The 23,089-nt window shown below is 48.5% G+C and overlaps 1 protein-coding gene across 1 annotated transcript in view; it reads right to left on the bottom strand.

Moving 5' to 3' along the window:
- COL6A3 (collagen type VI alpha 3 chain) overlaps positions 1-22,354 on the bottom strand; it is a 75,863-nt gene extending 53,509 nt beyond the window's left edge. Inside the window, exons 1-4 of the mRNA XM_027735091.2 lie at positions 22,337-22,354; positions 19,431-19,538; positions 18,909-19,019; positions 7,299-7,724 (exon numbers count right to left, since the gene is read on the bottom strand). The gene's annotated coding sequence lies outside the window, so the exon portion shown is untranslated. The remainder of the gene's footprint in view (positions 1-7,298; positions 7,725-18,908; positions 19,020-19,430; positions 19,539-22,336) is intronic.
- Positions 22,355-23,089: the final 735 nt, after the last annotated feature.

The following is a 23,089-nucleotide window of genomic DNA, read 5'->3' as shown; positions in this document are numbered from 1 at the left end:
CCGGTGGTGGAATAGCCTGTGCTGGCTGATCGTATTTTGGAAAGGCCCCAGGAATAATATTTTATCTCTTGGAGCCAAAAATATAATTTAAGCAAGTTTGTTATCTGTGATCCACCTGGCAAGCCTTCTGAAACAATGTCTCTGTCAGGAAAGCCGTGTTTCTGTTGTCATGGAGATGACCAATTTATTATTTAATCTTCATTTCCAAGCATACGGAGCAGAAACCAGCAAGGCTTGCTTAACTGAGAAAATATCCTCCCAAAAGGGAACACAGTGATTTAATACTTTTCATTCCACAAAAGGAGCTCAATTACTCAAATCAGCCAAAAGTGACTCAAATACATCAAACTGTTAACCAGGTCATCACCATAAAAAAAAAAAAAAGGTAATTCAATTTTCTTAATACCATCCTTGCCAATTCCATCAATCCAGGGAGTTATGACCAATACAAGAGCCTCAGAGGGCTAGGGGGAAGAGGAAAGCCATGGTAATTACACTGATGGCCATTGCTGGCATGGCTGGAAATGGAACCAAGAGCTGGGAATTTGGAAAAATAAGCAGCTAATCCCACTTTCATTGAAGAAACACTCCTCAGGGCTATCATAGGGCAGGTTAGTGGAAGGGAGGGGACAACTTCCACCTGATTTCCCAAAACCTGACTTGATCCTGACATTGGCATTTATGAGTTTGGAAAAAGCTACCTTCTACCTTTCCCCCCACATTTGTGAATAATAATTGTAATGATAATAATAACAACAGTAATGATGCCAGATGGAGAGACATTTGACAGGCACCCAGAGCCAGCAGTTAGCACACACTGTGAGTTAAGACACAGCAAGTCTTCCCTGTTATTGGCAATCCCTCAATCCACAGAGGCAGCTGCTGCAGCCCAGAGGTATCGCTGTCATTCACAAATAAATTAAAAAATCACATTCGTGAGCTGGCACTGGTCCATCCCCCTGGCTGTTCCACTCCAAGCCCAACCTCCCAATGCCTCCACTGGGAGCAAACCTGCTCTGCTGGACCGTTTCCCCGATGGACAGCTTGCTCTTGGAAAAACTAGTTTCACCCAAAGGACACATGGAGAGGGAAAACCTCTGCTTCCCCATGGATGCAGGATTAGCCATGGGGTTTGACCCCTGAGCACACAAATACAGAAAGTTCTGTAGGTCCCAGAGCTGAGATTTGCAAAAAAGCACTGAGCTCATGACAACCACCCATTCGACCCCATTGGAGCATCTCCCCTCGGGGAAGAAGAGGTTTAGGGAAGAGCTGCATGTTTTTGGAGAGGGGCTTGCCTTGCAGCACCCACTGGGAGTGTGTAGAAGCCGAGAAGAGCTCTCAGGCACATGGTGGGATTGTTGGGGTGGCCCATGCAGGGCCAGGAGTTGGACTTCCATGATCTTTGTGGGTCCCTTCCAACTCGGGATATTCTACGATTCTGTGGTTCCAAGACAAGGGGGCTAATGTGTGTGTCAGAAATCAGGGTCTGACAGACCAATTTCCATGCCAAGTGTGTAACTTACCAATAAAACTGTGTAAGCTTTTGTGGACCCTCCGACTTTTGTCTTTCCTTTCAACCCTGAGCATCCAAGAGTCTTGGGTGCTCCCTTCCCCTTTAGGCTGGGATGCCACAGATTTAAAATGTTGCTAGCAATGAATGAAAAATACGAACTAAAATTCATGCAAAGGAAAAACAGCCCATTAAAATAATGTATGCTGTCAAAGTGCTCATATTTCTTTTCCAGAACCTAGGAAGTTATGTTATCATCCTGTGTATTAGAATGCTGGCAGCCTATCCCAGCAACAGCTGGGGACGAGCAGAGCATCAGGATAAACCAGTGATAATTAATGTCTTGCCAGCTAACAAATGACAGGACTGAAGCAAACATTTGGGAGCTTTGGGGTTTTTGCACTGAGCAGCTGCACAGAGCCTGTTTACAGCCATGAAATGCAGCAGAAGGGAAAAGAGAAACCCCCTGGTGCTACAAAATCCCCCCTGCCCATGGGATCCCCCGTGACCTTCCCACAGCCCACGGGCACCATGAGAGGAACCTGGATAACACAGTGCACCAAACCAACACCCAGGGTCAGCTTTTATTTCTTCTCCCTGACTGGGAAATACAATGCCTTTCCCAAGCAATAATAAATTGGCTATTCTTTTTTATCACCTCCTTTCCCATTTTTGCCTTTAGGAGGCCTCCAGATCTATTTCCAGCTTTCTCAGTGACCTCCATCGTGGTCACATCATAGTCCTGTGAAAGCAGAGGGACTTGTTCATCAACAAGAGATGAGCTTCAGCATCATGCAAAGCCATCCATTCTTATGGCAGGTATCTGTTTTGCAACTTTATTCTCCTGGGTTTTTGGATTTTCAATATTATATCTTGAGTAAGGCGATTTGATGGTGGATTTGTTTCATTTTTTAAATGAAAAGTCCCTTGCAGTCCTGGGAGGGGGTGAAAGCTCTGGTGAAGCGTTTGATATAAACACTGCAGGCTGGAAAAATAAGCTGAAAAAAACTGGTTGCTGAGTGTCTTTAGGAAAGGAAAGAGTTTTCCTGAACTGTTAAGAACTAGCACCAAAACGTGGGGAGCCAGTTTCTTCGTGATTCATGTGCTAAAACACTAACTCCTTGTTAGACTTAAATAATCTGAAGGTTTTATGCGTGTTTGGAGTTTATATAGTGTGTGCTGACCTCTTAATATTACAATATGTCCTCCATCAGAAGAAATACATCTGTTCCTAATAATGCTCTCAAAAAGCAATCATTTCTATCCCTGACACAATGAAGTGATTTCCTTAAATATTTTCCCCAGCAGCTATTTTTTGCATATTACATATTTCTCTGTGCATAAAATTCGACATTTTACATCTTTTTTTCCTTTATTTTCCCTCGAGGGAATGTTTCAAATTCACTTTCTAAGCAATCATCTGCTTGTGTATGTGTTTTTTTTTTTTTTTCACTAGAGTATATTTAAAAGAAAATCTGTAAGAGTGCAAAGCAGATGAGAAGACTTAGAAAGCAAAACATAAAAGGCAGGGAAAAATTACTGCAGCTGTTGCATACCACTTTGGTTCATTCTATCTGCCTCTGAGCTGGGCTGCCTGGCTTTGGGAAGGTGGGGAAGCATCTATGGGAATGTGATGTGTGTCATGCAGGGATATAGATAGGTGCAACAGCATGCAGAGGGAATAACTAATGTTGCAAAATCCCTCTCAAATTTGAATTCTCAGCTGGGCAGTGCTTCAGGCGCTGATGTTATCTGTCATGCTGGACTCTTAAGAGAAAGCAATAAGCTGTCAGAGGGGTTTTCTGTCCCGGCATTTTGTAGTTTGATACTTTTTTTATTAAGGTTAAAGGGCTGAAGTGGACAGAACTGACTCTTGGCATGTGATAAGCAGGAAATCCAAAATCAGTGACTAATATTTTCATAAGGGCCTGGAGTGACAAGACAAGGGGGAATGGATTCTCACTGCCAGAGGGCAGGGTTAGATGGGATATTGGCAAGAAATCCTTCCCTGGGAGGGTGGGGAGGCCCTGGCACAGGTTGCCCAGAGAAGCTGTGGCTGCCCCTGGATCCCTGGAAGTGTCCAAGGCCAGGTTGGACGGGGCTTGGAGCAGCCTGGGCTAGTGGGAGGTGTCCCTGCCCATGGCAGGGGGCTGGAACGAGATGGTCTCTAAGGTCCAAACCATACTGACATTGTATTTGGGACATTTTTTCCCCCTCCCAGCGACACATTTGTGCTGTGCAGAGCTGAGCAGCCTCTGGGAAAGGGCAGAGGACCCAAAGCAAGCATGGTAGGCAGAGCTATAACTGGTGTGCTTTTCTGGGGGCAAATGGCCTGGGTTTGGGCTTGGTCTCGTGCAGCTTTGCCACCTGTCACAGCCAGGGATGCCTCACTGCCTCAAACCGTGGTACATGTGCTCCAGTTTTCCTGCCCAGCCCTAGAGCATCCCCAAAGAATATATGGAGTAAAAACCTGAGAAACAATGTCATCTCTTAAATTCCTTGTGCACAGAGGGTGCATCATGTTGTACTGAGAGAAAGAGGTGGATTTGCAGCTGGGTCCCAACAGGTTTCCTGAAAGGAGATGAGGGAGGGCAAAGCATCGTCCCAGAGATGGTGCAAGAGATGAGATGCTGTGAGCATCCTCCAGACCCCTCTAAAAGTCTGTCTCATGGGATGTCAGAGTCAAAACCAAGTTGTTTCTGCTTTCATCTCAATTTGCTTTGTGGGGATCTCATCATCACCCTGTTTCCTAACCAAACTGCTGGGCCTCAAATCCCCTTGGCTTGCCTGTTCTCTGCTGTATCCACATCCATAGGAACTGGCAGTGAAGACAAGAGGCTGCTGTAAGCCTTGCCAGTGGCTTGAAAGTGAGTGCCAGCCACCCAGAACAGCTGTTTGCACCCCCAGCAGTGGGATATGCATCTGGTCACGCTGTGGAGCAAGCAGGGAGGAGAAATCTGAACTCCTGATATGGAGCCTTAGAGGCACAGATGGCATGCTCCTCTCTTGCCTGGATAAATACCCTGTTAAATTTCTCTCAGCTGGGTAAATTGTTAGCCAAAAGCCACTCCTAGCAGTGATTTGGGCACATGTGAGGCTAAATGCCAGGATTTTTCCATGTGAAACAGCTGGGTTACCTTTCCAAGGGACATAAGTGTCCCATGCCTGGCTGCCTCTTCATCACAGAGCACTGAATCTCACCTGACTCCACAGCATTCAGGAGAAGCAAAACTACTTCTAGAGGCTCAGGATGAGCTTGAATAGGACAGATCCTGGATTTATTCATGGCTACAGGTGGAGCCATTTAGATCTGCATGGGCTCTTTTGAAGCGTTTCCATGAAGGTTGCTGCCATGTGGCACTGGGAAGGTGAGGTTTGTTGGGCTCCTACAAAGGTAGACCTGAATATTAAGAGCAAACAAGCCTGAAAGGGTGGAAAACTTTCCTGCTTTTGCAAACCTTGTGAGCTCCAATTCAGCAAAGTGACAGTGTTAGGCTGTGTTTATATCCTATCCAGGCTAGTTCCCTGGCTGTGTTTGATATGAATCATATACTCATTTTTGTCCTTCTAAGCATGCTGCTGGCTTAAAATCTAGTTGTTTTCTTCATCCTAAGGCTGAGACTAAAATAGAGTCGTTAATAAGGGGAAAGGGAGTATTTGCTAAAAAAGAAGAGGAAACTCCCTCAAAGATCAATGACTCTTTATGTATAGTAACTGAAGCCTCCCGGAGCCTCTCCACCCAAACAAATCGGCTGCTTAATGTGGAACACAGAGCACTTAAAAACGTGGAAAAAGTGATGGGCACGCGGAGGGGTAAGGCTGGCTGTGATTCACAGCAGAGACCAGGCACGCACTGCCACCCTCTGCCGTGCACGCCCAGCACAGGGACAGCCTCAGCCCTGGAAATCCAGCGCATCCAGGCTGGGGGAATACAGTCCAAGACTGGCAAGGCTGTGCAGTTACCACAGTTTGTACTAATGGAAGGAATAAGATGTTCCCTTCCCTCCCCTCCTGTTCCTGGACAGGCACGTAGCAAAAGTAGAGGAGGAACTCCCCCCGCCTCCCCCCGCCTTTGGCATGTGGGAGTAAAGCAGGGGCTGGTTTAGCTCACCCTGAAGTCAGGGCAAGTGAATGCATTTGAATGGAAAATGGTAGAGATGTTTGAAAAACCAGAAAGGGGGACTGGGAGGAGTGCTGGAAAATGGAAAGGGAATGAATGAATGAATGGCAATGTGGTGGCAACAAGCACAAAGCCCTCCACTCCTGTCCTAAAAATGCCATCACAGCCCTGGTCACAGTCAACCTCTCTGCAAAGAGCAGGACGGAATGAAGGTGTGAGTTTGGGGATGAAGAGCCTGTTTCCCTGAACTCTGATACCGGTGACTTAAGGGATGGTGCCAGGGAAGTGCAGAGTCTCTCCTCTGCCACTGCATTCCTACACAGCCTTGAAGGAATCCCCCAGCTCCCTGCAACAAACTCAGGCTGGAGACATCTGTCTGTCCTCCACAAACCTCCTAAACTGGGTGGTTGTGCCCCAGAAGCAGCACTATGCAAGCACAGTAATTATCTGACCACAGGCACTGACTTTTTTTTTTCCCCTTAAACCAGTAAGTAATGGGGTAAAGCCAGAAGTTTGAAAAACGCAAGATTCCTCCCCTGAGAGCACAAATGAATCATCACAGCAACCAGAAATGAGCTGAGAGTTTCCCAGTACACCCACTGGAACCAGAGGCACTTTGGCTACCTCTGCTCCAGCCAGTTCTGGCCCCCGTTCTTGGTCAGGAAACCAGTTTGGCCGCAACCATTTGTTGCTCCAGGCTCCAGTTGGGAAGGGAGGGCTTTGCTGAGCCCAGCGGGACGGTGGCAGGGTGTCTCCAGCATTAGTCAGAGCCGCCCCCTCAGCAAGAGCATTGCTGTGTCAAAGCCCCAGGGAGCCGAGGGCAACTGGGGCTACGGGGCAGGAGGGCTGGGGAAGGCGGGAGGGAGTGTGGACGGGAGCTGTGGAGACAGGAGGTGATGGCAAGGCTGGAGAGCCTGTTCCCTCAGGGGAAAGGCTGTTTGGCTCACTTCCCTCTCTGGGGATGACCACAGGAGGATGAGGATTATTCTTGGAGCCACACGCTGGCCCACCCCAGAGCCATGGGGACATGCCTGGCAGCAGGACTCGAGTGGCACGGATGGGCTGACCAGCATCTCTGCCAGGTTCATCCTGCCTCACCTTGGGACAGGAGGGGTGAGGGTGGCTATCAAACACACCCCAAGCCCTGGGAGCAGGAAAGAGGCACTGAGACACCACCTTAGCCACACTCCTTGCAGGGTCCCATTCATGCTCCTTGTGCCTAAGCAGCTCCCCTAAATATTACATGCCCTCCTTGGGGCACTGCTTCCCATGTCATCCTGCTCTGATCCCATCAGACAGCTGCTGTAGTGATTTCGAGGTATCAAAGGCAAAAACCGTCCCGTAATAGCAGGGGAAGTACTCTGCTGAGTTCTTCCGAATGGATTCATTCACCTGCAGCGGCAGGGACAGGAGCGTCCCTGTACAACTGCGGTGCAGCGGCTCCGGGAGGAGACTCCCAGAGTAGTAAACCGGCAGAATCGCCCTTCCCACCCCCCGCACCTCCGCTTTTCCAACACTGATGCAAACCTGGGAATGGGTTTTGTCCAAAATTCCTTGAAAACTCCCCAAGCACTAACACCCCACTGAGGAAGGGGGGAAATGGCACAGCAGCTGGCTGGGGCTATAGCCCAGGCTAAGGGCTCCCGCGCAGAAAGCAACACTTACCTCTGAGCAAACCTCCGAAAAAAGTTGCTTATTCCAGGATTTTCTGCTCCGAAGCGCCTCTCACCCTTGCTTCATGGCACGCGGTGCTGCTCAGCCTTCCCGGTGGCCGCCTGCCTGGCTCCGTGGGGTGCGGGCACCGGCGGGATGCGGGACGGGATGCGCTGGTCCCTCCGCGGCGGCTGCCCTGGGTCTGAGCGCGGCCGGGCCGGGGGAGGCGGCGGGCGCGGCAGTGCCGGGGGGCCGGGCCAGCCGGCGCCGCAAATGGGATCCAGATGGTTGGTGCTGGCGTTCCTGGGGCTGAGGTCAGAGCTGCTCATCACACACAGTCCCCACTCCCCCCCCGGCCGGCCTCGGGGGACGCCTCCGCACTGCGCGGCTTCCCCTTCCCGCGCTGGCCATGCGGTATCCAAAGTGCTTCCCCCTTATCTCTGAGAAGAAACGTATAAAAAAAAAGAAAAAAAAAACAAAACAAAACAAAGGCCCTGTGGAATGGAAGGAATCGATTAAACTATGCCTTTTGGTCAGGAAGGGCTGGGCTTGGATATTTGCAGGAGCCAGGACGTGCCAAGGACCATACTAAGTTATGAAGCGCCGTTCCGAGATGCTCGAGGCTGCGAGAAGCTCGGCCTCTTCCCCTGAACAGTCACGAGCATCTACACAGCGGGAGAGAGTCTCTTCGTACAGTTTCCTATTGAAATCTGCTGTTTCCTACTGAAAACAGCAGGAGTTTTTTACCTACCCAGATGCGGAGGAAGAAGTGGGGGATTTATGTTACAGCATAACTTATAAATAAAAGGTAATTCCTTAGCATAAGGATACATATTTTAAAATACATATAGGTTTAAAGGAAAAGTTTAAAAGGCAACAAATCGAGTCTGAAAGTTTTTAAACTTATATAATGTGAAAGAATACCTTTAACCTTTTATTTGTTAGAGCCTATTAAATTTGGGACTAATTTTATTCCTCTGTCTTTATCGAGAGCAGATCACTGGCCAAAGTCAAACATTTCAGCCTGGAGTGGGTTTTTGTTGGTTTGTTGTTTTTTTTTTTTCAAGAAAGAGTGGTATGGAAACATTAATTCTTATCTCTTGCTCTTGTTTGGTTCCATATAAGGCTGGAACAGAGTTGGACTCCCTGGAATCAAATAGTCAAATTCTCCTTTCAAATAGGGATTTATGATGTTTGCTCTTGGTTTTGTCCTGTTCACAAGACCAGCCCCATAAAGAAATAGCTGGAATGTTTCAGGAAAGTGCTGAGCCCTTGGAGTGATGCAACAGCTTGTTCTAGAAATGGTGCTTGTCTTGGTGCTGGCAGAGACTGAACGTCGACCTCGCGGTGGGATCCAGAGTGAACCTCCCCAGCCTCGAGCCTCAAAGCAAGCAGGGTGTCATGTCCCCCCTCCAAATCTGTCAGGCTGAAGCTCAAAGGCAGGGTGTTCCCAAATAACAGACGTGCCTGGCAGAAGGGAGCTAAAGCTCCTCACTGGGGGTCAGTCGGTGGGTGCTGAACAGGGGTGGTGGGAATGGGAGCGGCTGCCAAGCACTGACAAGCAGCCTATTTTTATTTTATTTTAATTTTTAAAATGTTTATTTTCACTCCGAGTGGTTGAGAGAGAGCTGCTGGAGGATAAAATACATACGATGGAGGTGCGTTATGTCAGCAGAAGCATCCAAACCAAGGGCTTTTCCAGGTGATTTTGGATGTCAGGCAGAGAGCCCAGGTGGGCTGCCCCACCCCTGGAAGTGTTCAAGGCCAGGCTGGACAGGCTCTAGATTAACCTGGTCTAGTGGAAGGTGTCCCTGCCCGTGGCAGGGGCTGGGAGTGAGATGGTGCTTAAGGTCCCTTCCAACACAGACCATTCTGTGATTCAGCAGCACCAGCATCCCAGTAAAGCAGCAGCTCACGACTGTGGGTGCTGTTACCTGTATGAAGAATTACATCCACCAAATGGGGTCCAGTGGTTCCAGGTTGCCACCACCAGTGGTAACCAGTATGGTCTGGTCATATTAGTTCAATAGCAGCTGGGATCTTTGTTGCCTTTACTTCAGAAACACCTTTGAAAACCAGAATTTTCTGTGTGGCAATGGAGGAGCACAGGGAAACATTTTTGTTTGACTGAAAAAAACCCAGAAGAACAAACCATGGGAAAGTTCCAGGCACCCTCAGAACCATAGTGAAAACAGCCAAGATAGAGGATTCCAGGTAAATAATGTAACAGTACTAGTAAAGTGTGCACATGTGTTGAGTGCCTATCGCAGCTCGATTAAGAACATATTTAACTTGGAAGTTAGATTAATTTCTTGTTGTGGTGTTAGCATTTGTTCCTTTTTTTTCTTTGTCTTAATATGGTTTTAATATTGAAATGACTTTTATCAGTGCTCCAATAATTAATGAGGCTGTAAGAGCTGTTCAATTCCCATCTGACTGCCTTTATGGCTGTAATAACCGAGCTGAGAGGTTTTCCTTTCCAAAAAGGGGCTTTGTCACTGGCACACAGTTGGGGAGCAGCCAGCCAGGACGCTCAGGGCATTTTGGGGTGGGGTTACTTTTTTCCCCTTTCGCTCACGATCCTTTCCAACCCTTCCTTTAGCAGTTGCCTCCATGTTTGTGTTGGTGACCCCCGGAAAAGCGCTCCCTGTCCATCCTGGCAGCGACAGGGAACCCAGGCAGGTCCCTTCTGTGGCTGCTGTGACATTCTGGGGGTGAGTGACACCCGGGGAGAGGGGGTGACATCTGCAGGAACAGACTACTTTCCAGCCCCAGGCACCAACAAACCCTCTGATAATTAGTAAAAGACTGAATCACATCACATTGGTAATTTGTAGAGGCAGCTGGGATTAAGTTTAGCAAGATTTTCTCCCTGGTGTATTAATAACTAGACGTGATTAATGCTATGAGTCAGAAGGGTTTTGAGGAATTCTCTTTCTACCCACGAAAAAAAAAAAAAAGAAGCCATGTGTGCTACATCCTTGCCTGGATGCAAAGGGGACCTTGGTGTCCTCCCATCCTCAGAATACGGGTCCCAGCTTGAGCCCCTCATAAAAAGTCTTCAGTGGAACTGGCAGAGAGTGGTGAAGCTTTACAGTTCTTTGCTGATGTGCTTCAGCTGGGCCGTTTCTACCCCTGATTTAAGCAGCTCTGTGGATTTCCCCCGTGTGATTCACACAGGCTCGGGAGGCTGGCTCCAGGTTCCTGTGCATTGGGACACCCAGGAGCATCCCACCTTGGCTCCATCCTTGAGCACCATCTGCTGGCTTTTCCTCCAGGGACCCCTTGGGCAGCCACCAAACCCAAATTCATCTTTTTCCCCTCAAGTAAAAACTGCCTCTGCAAGGTGGGGCTGCTGCTCACTCTGAAATCAGGGAGTACCACCAAAACCAAGGGTTGCTCTGTTACTTTTCCATCCCTGGCTGAGCATCCGCACAGTGGATTGGAGATGTGGGGTCCAGCTGGGGCCTTCACACCCCTATTTCTTTGCTTGCAAATCAGTGCAAAGAGCTGCTCTGCAGGAACAAGGGCAGGGCTGCAAACTGCATTTTAATTTCGCTCGCAATAGATGGTTTTCATTAGTTTCAGACTATTTGTTGTTGCTTTTATCCAATTGCTTCCCACTCCACCAGCACCCCAGTTAGGAAGTGGTCCAGAAAATATTTTCCTGAAGCTTTTGCTGGTTCTGCTTTTCTCCTTCTCTTTCTGTTTGTCTGTCTGCCTCTGTGCAAATATTTCTTGATGTATTTCTGTTGCATTTGATACCACTCCAGGCTTTGAAACAGCCAGGGAAAAGGGCAAGAGCATCTCTGGATGGGCAGGTCAGAGTGGGAAGTAAGGAAAGATAAGAGCTCTGCCTTTTCCATCCAGCAGCACTGGCCAAGATGTTAAAACATCTCTGCAAAACCTCCTTCCCATCCCTGGAAGTGTCCAAGGCCAGGCTGGACGGGGCTTGGAGTGACCTGGGCTAGTGGCAGGTGTCCCTGCCGTGGCAGGGGGATGGAACAAGATGGGCTTTCAGTTCCCTTCCAACCCAAACCATTTTATGATTTTATGGTTCTATGGGATTTCTTTTCCCCTCTTAAAAATCTCAGCAACAAAAGCAAGCCTGCCCCAGGTTGTGTGTATATACAGTCTGAGTGTATTTATACAGTCTTAATCCACGGCCTGTAGGAGAGATCATAATTCAAAAGGTGAAACTTGGAGCCCTGACCAACTGCATCTGCAAAAAACCCTTCTGCTTGAAGAGATTTTCAGTTTCTGTGATTACAGGGAACAAACTACTGTCAAATATGTAAATAATGTGGACATTTCCTCCTCTCACACAACGTGCATCTTCTAGGTCAGTAAACTGTGATGTGAACCGTGATGTTCCGCTTCTGTGAAAAACAACTACGCTCTTCTCCAGAATAAAAGGTAATTCAGGGAGCACGAGACGTGTTTTGGCCAACACAGACCTTGCCAGCCGTTGTTTTGGGTTGCTCCTGCTTTCTTGTCGTGGAGTTTTCCAGGTCAAGCCTTGCACAAGACGATCAAAAAAAATCTTTCAAATGACCTCCAAGTCCTGTGGCAACTTGGAAGTCCTGTGCTGCATAAAAACTGTTTGAAATGGGCTGAATTTCAACAGTTCAATGAAACTTCCAACTTCTGTGATGGAAAAACCTGTTACTAATTACGGGGAGAGAGGTGAGGTGGCTTGAAAAGAGCTGGAGTCAGGGAGAAGCCAGAAATACTCACTGCCCACGCGGACAGGATGATGTAACGGCAGACGAGCCGAAGAGGAATTATAGGGAATTATTTGTTCTCAAAAAGGAATTATAGGGAATTATTTATACCCATGAATGAGTGCTGTGTTAGTCAGGAAGATATGGAGGGGAAAAAAAGACCTGAGAATTTGCTGCAACCTCTTCATTGGAAACCTGTGGTCATTGTGCACCAGTGGCAAAGAGCAAAAAATCATGTGTTATGATTAAAGTGAGAGGAGAGCCCTGGAAATATAGAGTTCTCTATTGATGTGCCATGTATCCCAGGCCACAGGGGTATGTTCTTGTTAGGGTTCCCTATTAAAGAAATAAGAAAAAAAATACTTTATCTTGCCCATGTGGGTTTTTATGTGATAAATAGAGTTTGCCGTGAGATCTTTTGCTTGTGGGTAGGGTGAGAAGGAGCCCAGAGAGCAGCAATGATGGACACTGAAATACCCTGTGGGCATCCTGCCAGGTGATCTGTCCAAAATGTTGCTGCTTTTTAATCTTTGGAGCAAAGTTGAATAGGCTTGATTCAGCTGTGAAAACTGGGCCACTCTCCTGATTTGATAGAGCTCTGAATTAAAGAGGGGGAAACCCTGCATTCTGCTCAAGGTGAGCACATGGATTTGAGGAGTTGAATCCCTTCTCCATCTCTTTCCATAGGAGCACAGAATGGTTTGGGTTGGAAGGGACCTTAAAGCTCATTTCATTCCAACCCCTTCCCATGGACAGGGACACCTTCCACTGTCCCAGGTTGCTCCAAGCTCATTCCAACCTGGCCTTGGACATTTCCAGGGATGGGGCAGCCACAGCTTCTCTGGGCAACCTGTGCCTGGGCTTACCCATCTTCCCCCTCACAGGGAAGAATTCCTTCCAAATATCCCATCTAACCCCACCCTTTAAAGCCATTCCCCCTTGTCCTGTCCCTCCATCCCTTGTTCCCAAGTCCCTCTGCAGCTCTCTTGGAGCCCCTTTAGGCACTGGAAGGTGCTCTGAGGTCTCCCTGGAGCCATGGGAGTCCCACTGGGTGGGCACAGGGGTCTGTGCTATGTAATGCTGCTCTCTCCTTTATAAACATCCTGTCAGTTGATGGGGAGCTGATATAAACAGCATCTCCACATTGTGGCTGTTTTGTTTGGAGTTAGTACTAAAAAAAAATCCCAGGAAATAGCATGTATGTGGCCAGTATGTATTTATTCCTCAGGGGCTTCTCCATGATTTACACTGAGCATATGGAACAACTTGTGCTTGAGGTGTTTGTTTGTCTGAGGCGCCTGGAGACCCCGAGTTTCTAACAAGGAGGTAAAACCGTTTTGTTTCCACCATGCTGTTCACTGTGTTGGGTACAGCTGATGAGGCATCATATGGGAGCTGCTGGATTTTCCCCCTGTAAATGGCTGGAGCTCCTTTGGAAGCCAAGGGTTTTGCCCAAATCCATCTAGAAACACAGCTGAACTTGGCCTAGGCAATTGTCAGAGCAATGGATTTTTCTGCAGGAGAGCTCTACTGGAGAGTTTTTCTTTAAGCAAACATCAGTTCCTTGGCACTGCCAGGTTATTCCCACAGAGTCAAATACAAACCAGTAAGAAAGTGAGAGACCCTAATTTGGTATTGAAGTTATTTTCAAGTGTGAGGAAAAAAAACCAATTTCATCTGCTAAAGCTGCTCACGTGACCAGATGCAAGCTCCTGCTTACAACTGGGGTAAGAGGGGTAAAAAAAAAGCACTAGCAAATTATTTTCCTGGGGAATATGATGTTGTTTTGCTGAAGTTTGTAAGTTTCGTGAGTTTGTTGCTTGGTTGGTTTTGGTTTGGTTTTGTTTGGGTTTTTTGCTGAGGAAGCCAGCCTGGTTTTACAGAGCCAAAGGAGAAGCTGAGTCTTTCTTTGTCCTGTAGCTCAGCTTTGGGGAGCAAACATTGCTTGTGGAGGCTCAGGAGGTTGTTATCCTCCCTGCTGCTGCTGGAAGCATCTCGCAGTTAATGGGAAACCTCTGGGAAAATGAACCTTTCCCCACCTTTAGGCATCTCTTTGGGCAACCAGCAGCTGCAGCTCTCGTGGTGCCGGGATCCTGCTGCAGCCCCTCAGGCTGGGGATGTCCCTGGATGTGAAAGATCAACCTGTGCTGGGGTAGGAAGAGGTGGGGATGGCTTTGCCTGGTGACTGTTGCTGTTTATCACCCTTTCCAACCACTCATGGCAGAAATGAGTGGAAAAACAGCCTTCAGCTCTCCATATAAAACCCAGAGCCAGCGGGCTTGCCAGCCTTACGAATGTGTCCTCTGTCAAATGTCTCATTCATTCATCCTGCAGTGGGAACACGTGAAAATCACTTCATTTCCCCAAGGCGGAACAACAGTGTGCTTGTCCCTAAAAAATTCCTGTGCTACCGAGCAGCAAGTCACCTGTCAGCTCCAAGCAAGCTGGAACGGGGATGGTCTTTATGGGTCTGAGTGTCTGTGGGAGTAAAACTTGGGAGGAGTGAGCCTGAGTGCCAGCAAAGCCTGACTGGACACGTTCTAGCTCCCTGAGGTCCATATGCTGACCCCTTCCCCCTGGGCTGGCACATCACTGCTCCTAGAGAGGAGGTACACGGACAGGATGAGTTCACAGTGGATGAGGGTCTGTCCTAACTCCTTGCTCCCAAACCAGCTGTGAACAGGCCCTCTGCACTGTCACCCCAAGGGTGTTCCTTTCATCTGAACCTGCCCTGCAAAGCTCAGACACCAGAGCTTTTGAGTGCATCGAGCCTGATCAGCTTTCACAAGGGGGTGTTTTATCCTCCTGTGAGCAAGTCCAGGTGCAGCATGTCTCATCCAACCCCCTCCAAATAAACGTGACCTTCGCCATCCTGTCCCTCTGACAAACTGCTGCTGCCCAGCCAGGCAGCCACGTGCCAGGACGAGGTCCTGTATCCAAGATAACTGATGCTCCAGCTCAAAGCCCAGCTTTACCTCCATGGGCTGCACCAGTGTGCATCAGCACTTGTGGGGCTCAGCCTGCCCACCAGCCAGTTCCTCTTCCTCTTCAGGGCTGGGTCCCAAACCTTGGATTGTCTTGCTTTACTCTGTGTGTGGTTTTCCCAGTTTTATCTAACACTTAGGGGTCTCTGGTCCTCCAAGCAGAGAGGAGAGGGATGCCAAGCAGCCCTTAAGCACCATCCACCGACACCAGCATTTCTTTCACTGGTTTCCTCTGCCAGGTCACAGTTAATCTGGGTTAGGCTTCCTCCCTGCCTTCAGAGCAATCTAATTCTTTGGGAGATTTGCTTTTTGTCCTCTGGCACAGCAGCTTTGACTCCTCAATGCATCAGACTTACTGTTCTTGAAGTAGAAGGACCTAAGTCCAGCCCAGCCACGGGTGACACGTTTTTGTTTTGTGGGTTCTCATGCCAGCAGCATCTCACACGGAGGATGTGTCTTCTCTTGACACCCGCTGTCAGCACAGGAACAGCTTTGGCAGGGAGGTGGTGACAGGCACCACGGGGAGATGGACCTTGCCGGCTTTTGTTTCATTTCCAAGGAAAATGTAGAGGCATGAACAACGAGGAGAGGTGTTTGGTGAGTTAGTGCTTTGGTCAGGAAAGTGAAATGCTGGGAGGTTGCCAGCTTGTCCTTATTTTAGAATCATAGAATGGCCTGGGTTGGAAGGAAGCCCCTCCAGTTCCGCCCCCTGCCATGGCAGGGACACCTTCCACTAGACCAGGTTGCTCCAAGCCTCCTCCAACCTGGCCTTGAACACTTCCAGGGATGTGGAAGTGCCTGGCTTTGAGGAAGCCTCATGGCAAGACCACCTTTGCTACGTATTTAAGATGCTTATTTTGGGTGCCTATCCAAAACCGTCCTTGCTGTGCTGGTTTCAAGGTAAGTTTACCACCAGCCAGAAAATTATTTTGCTATATATTGTGTGAATGTGGTCCTTTTTTGACTCTTAAGGAAGGTTTATCTGCCTTAATGCACCATGGAAAAGGCTGTATCCTTCAAAGACACAGCCCAGGCTGCAGCATCGAGGGCCTAGGCAGTCCATCAGCTTTTCCAAATTTCCCTTTCCCCCCCAGTTTTGGTCCACACCCTAGAAGGTGAGCTCTGACAGGGAATTCACATGATGCCCAGACCAAGGAGGAGGCCTTGCTCCGTGGCAGCTCACGGTCCAGTCTTTGGGCCGTGGTGAACCCAGGTGCCACAACAGCCTTGCAAAGCTCCCGAGCCTGGCACTTAACGGGCATGAAAATACCGGCTGGTGCCCCCAGCTCAAGGGGCAGAGCAACCCGCTGCGGAGTGACACCGAAGGATCTGTGTGGCTGCAAAGGATGAATTCAGTCACAGGACCTGCCCCTCTGCACTGCAGGGGGAGGCTTTGGTGGAGCAGGAACGTGCAGTGATGCACAGAGTACAACGTGTACGTGGCTCTTGCTGACAGCAGCGTGTTCTCACTGATCCCTGCACTGATCTGCATCCCTGAGCGGGGCTGCCACTGACATCCTCCTCTCTGGGCCACAGAGGAGCACAGGCCTCCTCAGAAAACATCTGCTCGTCGAGTTTTGCCAGCTCTGTGCTCTGCAAGCCCCTGGATCAAATTAGATGCTCGTGGGCTGAAGGAAAAGTCGTTGTATGGGAACTAACTCCCTGCTGAGACCTGCATCTCAGAGCAGGCAGCAGGGCTGGCTGCAGGGCTGGTCTGGCTCATGCCTGAGCAGTGGGAGGACTGTTTATGGTGAGATGATGGAGTGACAAGATACCTGGCAGGGCAATCATCCTGGCAGCTGGATAAATCCTCATGAGAGGCAACAAGCTCAGGGGCATTCAGGGATGATCTCTATGTCCAGCATCTCCCAAGGGTCTCCAACTCTTGTGATGTTTGGGATGTAGCCCCTGGAGCAGAATTCACAGCGATCAACTGCTCCTCTGTTTCAATTACACTTTCATCTCTTTCAGACACAATGAAATAATTCCAGAAATCACGCCCTACCTCCGCAGGGGGTGAGGCACTGAGCTCGGGGTGCTGGAGTGGGGCTGGATTCCATGTGCTGTCCCTGAAGCCTGAGGTGCTCCCACAAATCCACACCAAGGGCTCTGCAGGTGGGATGGACAGAGTGGGTCCCTGTGGGACTGAGCAGAGTCTGCCCAGGTATCCAGGAGTTTCCTCCTTTGCAAAGGGCTGGATTTGGTGTATTCTGACTCTTCCCTGTGAGGGTGGGGACACCCTGGCACAGGTTGCCCAGAGAAGCTGGGGCTGCCTCATCCCTGGAAGTGTCCAAGGCCAGGTTGGAATGGGCTCGGAGCAACCTGGGCTAGTGGGAGGTGTCCCTGCCCATGGCAGGGGGCGGAACGAGATGATCCTTACGGTCCCCTCCAACCCAAACCACTCCAGTATTCCATGAGGATTCTGTGAGCTCTCCCTGCCTTTTGTTTTGCATTGTTTCCTCTCAAATTTAAATTCTCAAATTTAGATGGTTTGTTAAAGGAATCATTTTAAAATTATTCCAGGAAGAAAAAGGGGAGTGTAAAACGTGGAAGAATCATTCCTATGTCCACCAAATCATTAGAATTGGAAGCCTATGACCTCACCCCTGTCCTTGTTATTGTTTCCTAGAAAACCCTAACATCCCACAGTTTCAAAGAGAGATCCACTGGAATGACCAGGTTTGCTCTGACAGAGAGCCAGGGGGTTTTAGATCACTTGTTCCTCTGCAGCCTTACTCTTTAACCAGGTTTCCCCAGAACTATGTTGCGGGAGAAGGTTGGAATTACTAGAAATGGATCAAGTTCACATGTTGTCCCACTGCTTTCCCACTATTTTCAGATTCTTGGAATCACCCACCGATGTGCCCTAGGAACCCACTGTGAAATACATCAATCAGAGGGACATCTGGAAGAGAGAAAACCAGATCCAGCAGCAGCCAAACCAATCCCATGGCTCTTTTTACCTGCTCTCCAGGTGCTGCTGCCAGAGCTCCCAGCAGCCGTTCCCGTTCCCAAAGAGGCCGGGTGGTGCCGTGGAAGACACTCATGACATGCAGGAGGGTGAGGAGGCGCTTCTGGACGTGCTCTTTGCTGTGAATTCGGATGCCAGAGTCCTGATGGTCTTTATGGTCCCTTCCAACCCAAACCAGCCTGTGATTCCATGAGGTGATCAGCACCTCTTCCAATTCCTAGCTTAATACATGTGGCCCTTTCAGATATGCTGGAATTTGGCTCCTTCTTCCAGAGCTGCACAGAGCAGCTTAACACCAGTCATTCCATCCTGCTTCCATAGCTTAACATTTATTTTTGCCTCAGCCAGATACAGATAAAACTTTAGAAAAAAAAAAAAAAAAAAAAGCCAAGTATTTCTGCAGCCCAAGCTTTGCAGGAACAGAGATTCTGGTATCAACACCACGACAGTAAAGATAAGATCCAGCAGAATAAATTTTAAAAGCAAAGGAAAGTATATCAACAACTGGGGCTCCTCAGAACACAAGGATTCACTAAATCCCTGCCCAAAAATGCTCTAATTCTCCTGAAAGAATTCTCAGGTTCAAAATGCTATATTTTTTTACTCATCTTTCTTAGATTAAGACATATCATTGCAGATCATCCAGCTTATGTGCCACTGAATCAGAGCCAGCAGCAGAGGAGCAGAGCAATCACAGCATATCCTGACAGCTTTTGTTTAAAAAAGTTCACCTGAGGATGTAGTTTAATCCAAACCACTCCGAAGTCCAAACCAAACCCACCGTTTTGTACTTCCTTACATTTTATACCTGTCCCATGTTTATAAGCAGCATTAGCCTCCAAAACACACCTAACAGAATTCTGTGCAGTTTTAATTCAAAACTAACACCCAGTTCCTCGAAAAGGCTGCCCTCGGTGTTTCATGAAATAACAGCTCCCCCTACCTGGCTTTTTAGGCATCACCGTGCGAGTTGCAAAGCCTACTGGCCAGTCCTGCTCTAGCCCACCGGGAAGGGCATTTCTGCATTTGTAAGAACCATTTCCTTATATGATTGCTAGAAATGCAAAATAAAGAGGCACATTAAGGCCAGTAGAAAAGTACCTCAGCTCACTGCCTGTGTGCCATAACTCCAAGATAAATTTCTTATTAAAATGCTTATATTTAGACATGCAGTTCAACAAGTAACATCAGGAAAGCAATAGCACACAGAATTAGCTTCACCTTTCACTCTTCCCTCACCATGGAATTGCTTTAACATATAGAAGGGGAGAATAAACAATAAGTAGTGGCAAATAATTTACAAAAATACGACCATTATCCAAAGACATGATTTCTATTCACTGCCCCATCACTTGTCTTTATAACAGTCTCAGGATCTGTATACACATTTTTATTAATCATCACTTAGAGCTCTCTGATCTCACTCACCTGTACCAAAGCTACTCAGGGAAGAGATGCCACGTACCTTTCACAGCCTCTTCCACAGGAAGCCCAAGGAAAGCTGCAAAATCATCTGCAACTATCGATGTCTGAGCCTGAGAAACCAGGGCAAGGGCTCATCTCCTGGTGCCATCTGAGGACACAGAAACACTGTGAGCAGACAGAGACTCAGCTCCACAGGTAGGAAATCTGAGGACATTTTCCCAATTCTGATGCCTTTGGAAAACCACTACCAGCCCCAAAGTGAGCACTTCCAAAGTTCCCCCTCCCTTCCCACAAGCCACTGACCCATTTCACTCAGCAGCCAGAGACAACTTGCTCTGCCAGGACAAAACCCCTCAGAGACCACATTGACTTCCAAATGCAGATCTTATGTACTCCCACCAGTACATAAACCACTTCAGGAAACCCTGCGTCTGATGGCATTCTCCACTTGCAATAGGCTTGTGTGTCAAACAGTTCAGAAGCAGGAAAAAAACTGAGGAAAACAATGAGTTAAACTACTAATGGCATCTAAAATCAGTTGTTTCTGAAGCTACAGAGAATTTGTTATGGCAAATAAGAAGGCTTCTTAGCAGTCTGTGCTGCCCTCTGGTAGCAAGAATTTGCATGTTACCATTTCACAGTCTCTAAAACGTTTCTCTCAAGTCACAGGTAACAGATAAACCTTCTTATGAGTGTTCCAAGGTTCTGAAATGCCGAGTCAAGTTCCCTAAATTACTGCTCAGAAGTCTGACAAAACTGGGTAACTAATGGTCTGTTTTGCTGTTACAGAACAAACCATGTGGTTTATGAAATTCCAGTATGTAGAATATACAATCACAGATGCAACCCTACTACAAACAACTTAGTTTGTTATTACAGGGTTTTGTCATGAGGTTTTTATTTACACCCGATACCTAAAATCCTTTCAGGAAAACCTACACAAATCTGGCAACAGTTCTCATTTCTCACAATTGGTGTTTGAGCACACAGGAATCATTTCAGGCAATTCCCTGCTGCCCACACAAGGTCACTTTGGACCTCTGAGTGCTTCCAAGTCTCTCCCACTGACCAAACTGCACCACGTTCAGCATTTGTCTGTTGTGACCAAAAACCCTCCCAAATGTTCATCCAGAAGAATGTCTTCTCTGCAGTGTCACAGCTGTAAATCCAGTTCTTACAGATCTGATGGCAGGAGCGATTCTTTTCCAGAGATACCACATGTTAGTCCTAAAAAAATACTTGTCAGTCACCAAATGCTTGCTGCAAGGAGACACCAAAAGGTGTGTTCACATCTGTCCTGAACAGTCTCAGTGCTCTGAAACAGTCCTTCTAGGCAGGAATATTTTACACTGCAGTGCAAAAGCAAAGCTACTCTTGAAGAAGTTGTTAATACTGTTAAATAGTTTTGCTTGGTTTACCTGAGAGCCCTGCCTGGGATTGATGCTCTAAAATTTTTGCTTGTCTGAAAAAAACTTGCCTGAGAATAATGTTGTTAATACTTTTGCTTGCTTGAGAAACCTGCCTGAAAATCCTATAACCTTTAAGATAAGACACACAGTTTGCAGATGGAAAAGATGTATGTTTTTGTATTGCTTAAAAGGAGAAATTAAACAGAAATTAGCCATCCAAGAACAAAGAAGAAGCAGTTTCAAGACTTGGAAATGGGACAACTGAAAGGGGGCTGTTAAACGTTAAATCATGTACAGTATGAATAAGTTTTTTTAAATTTTTCTACTAACACTTAAATAGAAATAGTTAATAAAGAATTAATGTAGAATTTTTTTAGGCTAAAGTTATGTATGTGACAAACAATGAGTATAACCTTACATTTGCTGTGTCCAGCTCTGGGCCCTCAGATCAGGAAGGACATGGAGGAATTGGAGCAGGTCCAGAGAAGAGCAATGAGGCTGGGGAAGGGACTGGAGCACAAGTGCTGTGAGGAGAGGCTGAGGGAGCTGGAAGGGCTCAGCCTGGAGAAGAGGAGGCTCAGGGGAGACCTCCTCACTCTCTGCAACTCCCTGACAGGAGGGGGGAGCCGGGGGGGGTCGGGCTCTTCTCCCAGGAACCAGCAGTAGGACAAGAGGGCTGGGTCTTCAGCTGTGCCAGGGGAGGTTTAGGTTGGATATTAGGAAGAAGTTTCTTCCTGAGAGAGTGCTCAGCCATTGGAATGGGCTGCCCAGGGAGGGGTGGAGTCCCCATCCCTGGAGGTGTTTAAGGACAGACTGGATGTGGCATCAGTGCCATGGGCTGGGAACCATGGTGGGGTTGGATCAAGGGTTGGAGTTGATGATCTCAGAGGTCTTTTCCAACCCAGTTGATTCTATGGTTCTATGATTTTTGCTCAAATTGCTGAGAATTTTATAACTTCTAGATGAAGAGGACTGAACATAAATTTTGCGAACAGATAGAAAATATCTTCAAACTGACAAGCAACCAATCAGCATTAAAGGCTGCAAAGCAAAAAGATACAGCACAATAAAGGATTAATTTATGGACTAAAACCCAAAAGTTAGTGTTTCAGCAACTGCAATTGTCAAAAAAGGATGCTGGATGGCAGCAAAGACTGTGAAATAGTTACAGCAGACTTGTAGAGCGTGGGTGTCAGTAGGGGCTGTCAGAGGAGCACAGACCCTGAGCAGGGAGCTGCAATCCTGCCCCAAGTGTGCAGGGCTCTGCTCCCTGCACCGACAGAGCAGAGAGAGATTTCAGGGGCACGGGGGGTTTTGGTGGCCAGCACCTTCTGGCTGATCCCGTTGGGCCCTGCTCCTTCCTGGCAACAGCAAGAGCTGGGTGGGATGGCCCTGGCAGGAGGGGCTCCTCGGGTCCCCACGGATCTGGGCTCTGACCTTGTCTCTGTTCCTCTCTGTTCCAGCCCTTCAAGCCACGACAGAGGACAAGAACCATGACCTCACACATGAAAACATTGACATTCATGGAGCTCCTTACCCCAAGTTCCAGCAGCTCCAAGACCAGCTCTGCAGGGCATGGAGTACCCGGCCTTCTCTCTGAGGTTGTGTCTGCCTGTGCTGCTGTAGCTGTGTGGAGAGCTGATGCAGGCAGCTCTGTCTGTTGGGGCCACCTGAGCCTATGGGGAATACACCTCTTCTCTGCAAGCCCTTCCTACTACCCCAGTGACGGAATATTAAACAAATATTGTCATACACAGAGGTTTTTTTTGTGCCCGGTGTCCACAGGGCATCTGGGAAGAGGGGAAAAAGGGCCCTTGTGCTCCACAACACTTGCCCAAAGGTGCAGTGGGGAAGGGGAAAGTGCCCCAAAGGCCCTTGGCCTTGGGGGGTTCTGCTGGAGCCTCAACAGTTGCAGCAGAGCGGATGGGCAGAGCCTGGAGCTGTGGGGCTCCCTGAGAAGCTGGCCCTGGGAGGTGCCCACAAGCCCTGTGCCAGCCGGGAAGCAGCATCTGTGGCCTGGCTGTCTGTGTTGCTGTCTGGCTTGCTGAGGGCTGGGAGGTGCCTCCTGAGCCAGCTCCCGTGGAGCTCCTTCAGGGCTGCGCCGCTGCCGGGCCGGGTGTGGGGGCTGGGGAGAGCCTGAGGGGACGGGGCGCTGGGAGGCCCTGAAGGGCTGAGGGGCTGCGGAGGCCCTGCCAGGACAAGGGAGTGGGAAGCAGCGAGGGGAATGCGTGAGGGGGTGGGTGGCAGGAGGCTGCGAGGGGACAGGCTGGGCAGAGGAGGCCCTGAGGGG

The sequence above is a fragment of the Pipra filicauda genome, unplaced genomic scaffold, assembly GCF_003945595.2.
Source record: "Pipra filicauda isolate LSUMZ 115617 unplaced genomic scaffold, ASM394559v2 scaffold282_size1924045_pilon, whole genome shotgun sequence".
Classification (NCBI taxonomy): domain Eukaryota; kingdom Metazoa; phylum Chordata; class Aves; order Passeriformes; family Pipridae; genus Pipra; species Pipra filicauda.
Note: the sequence above shows the minus strand (reverse complement) of the source record. Positions and strands in the feature narration are given on the sequence as shown.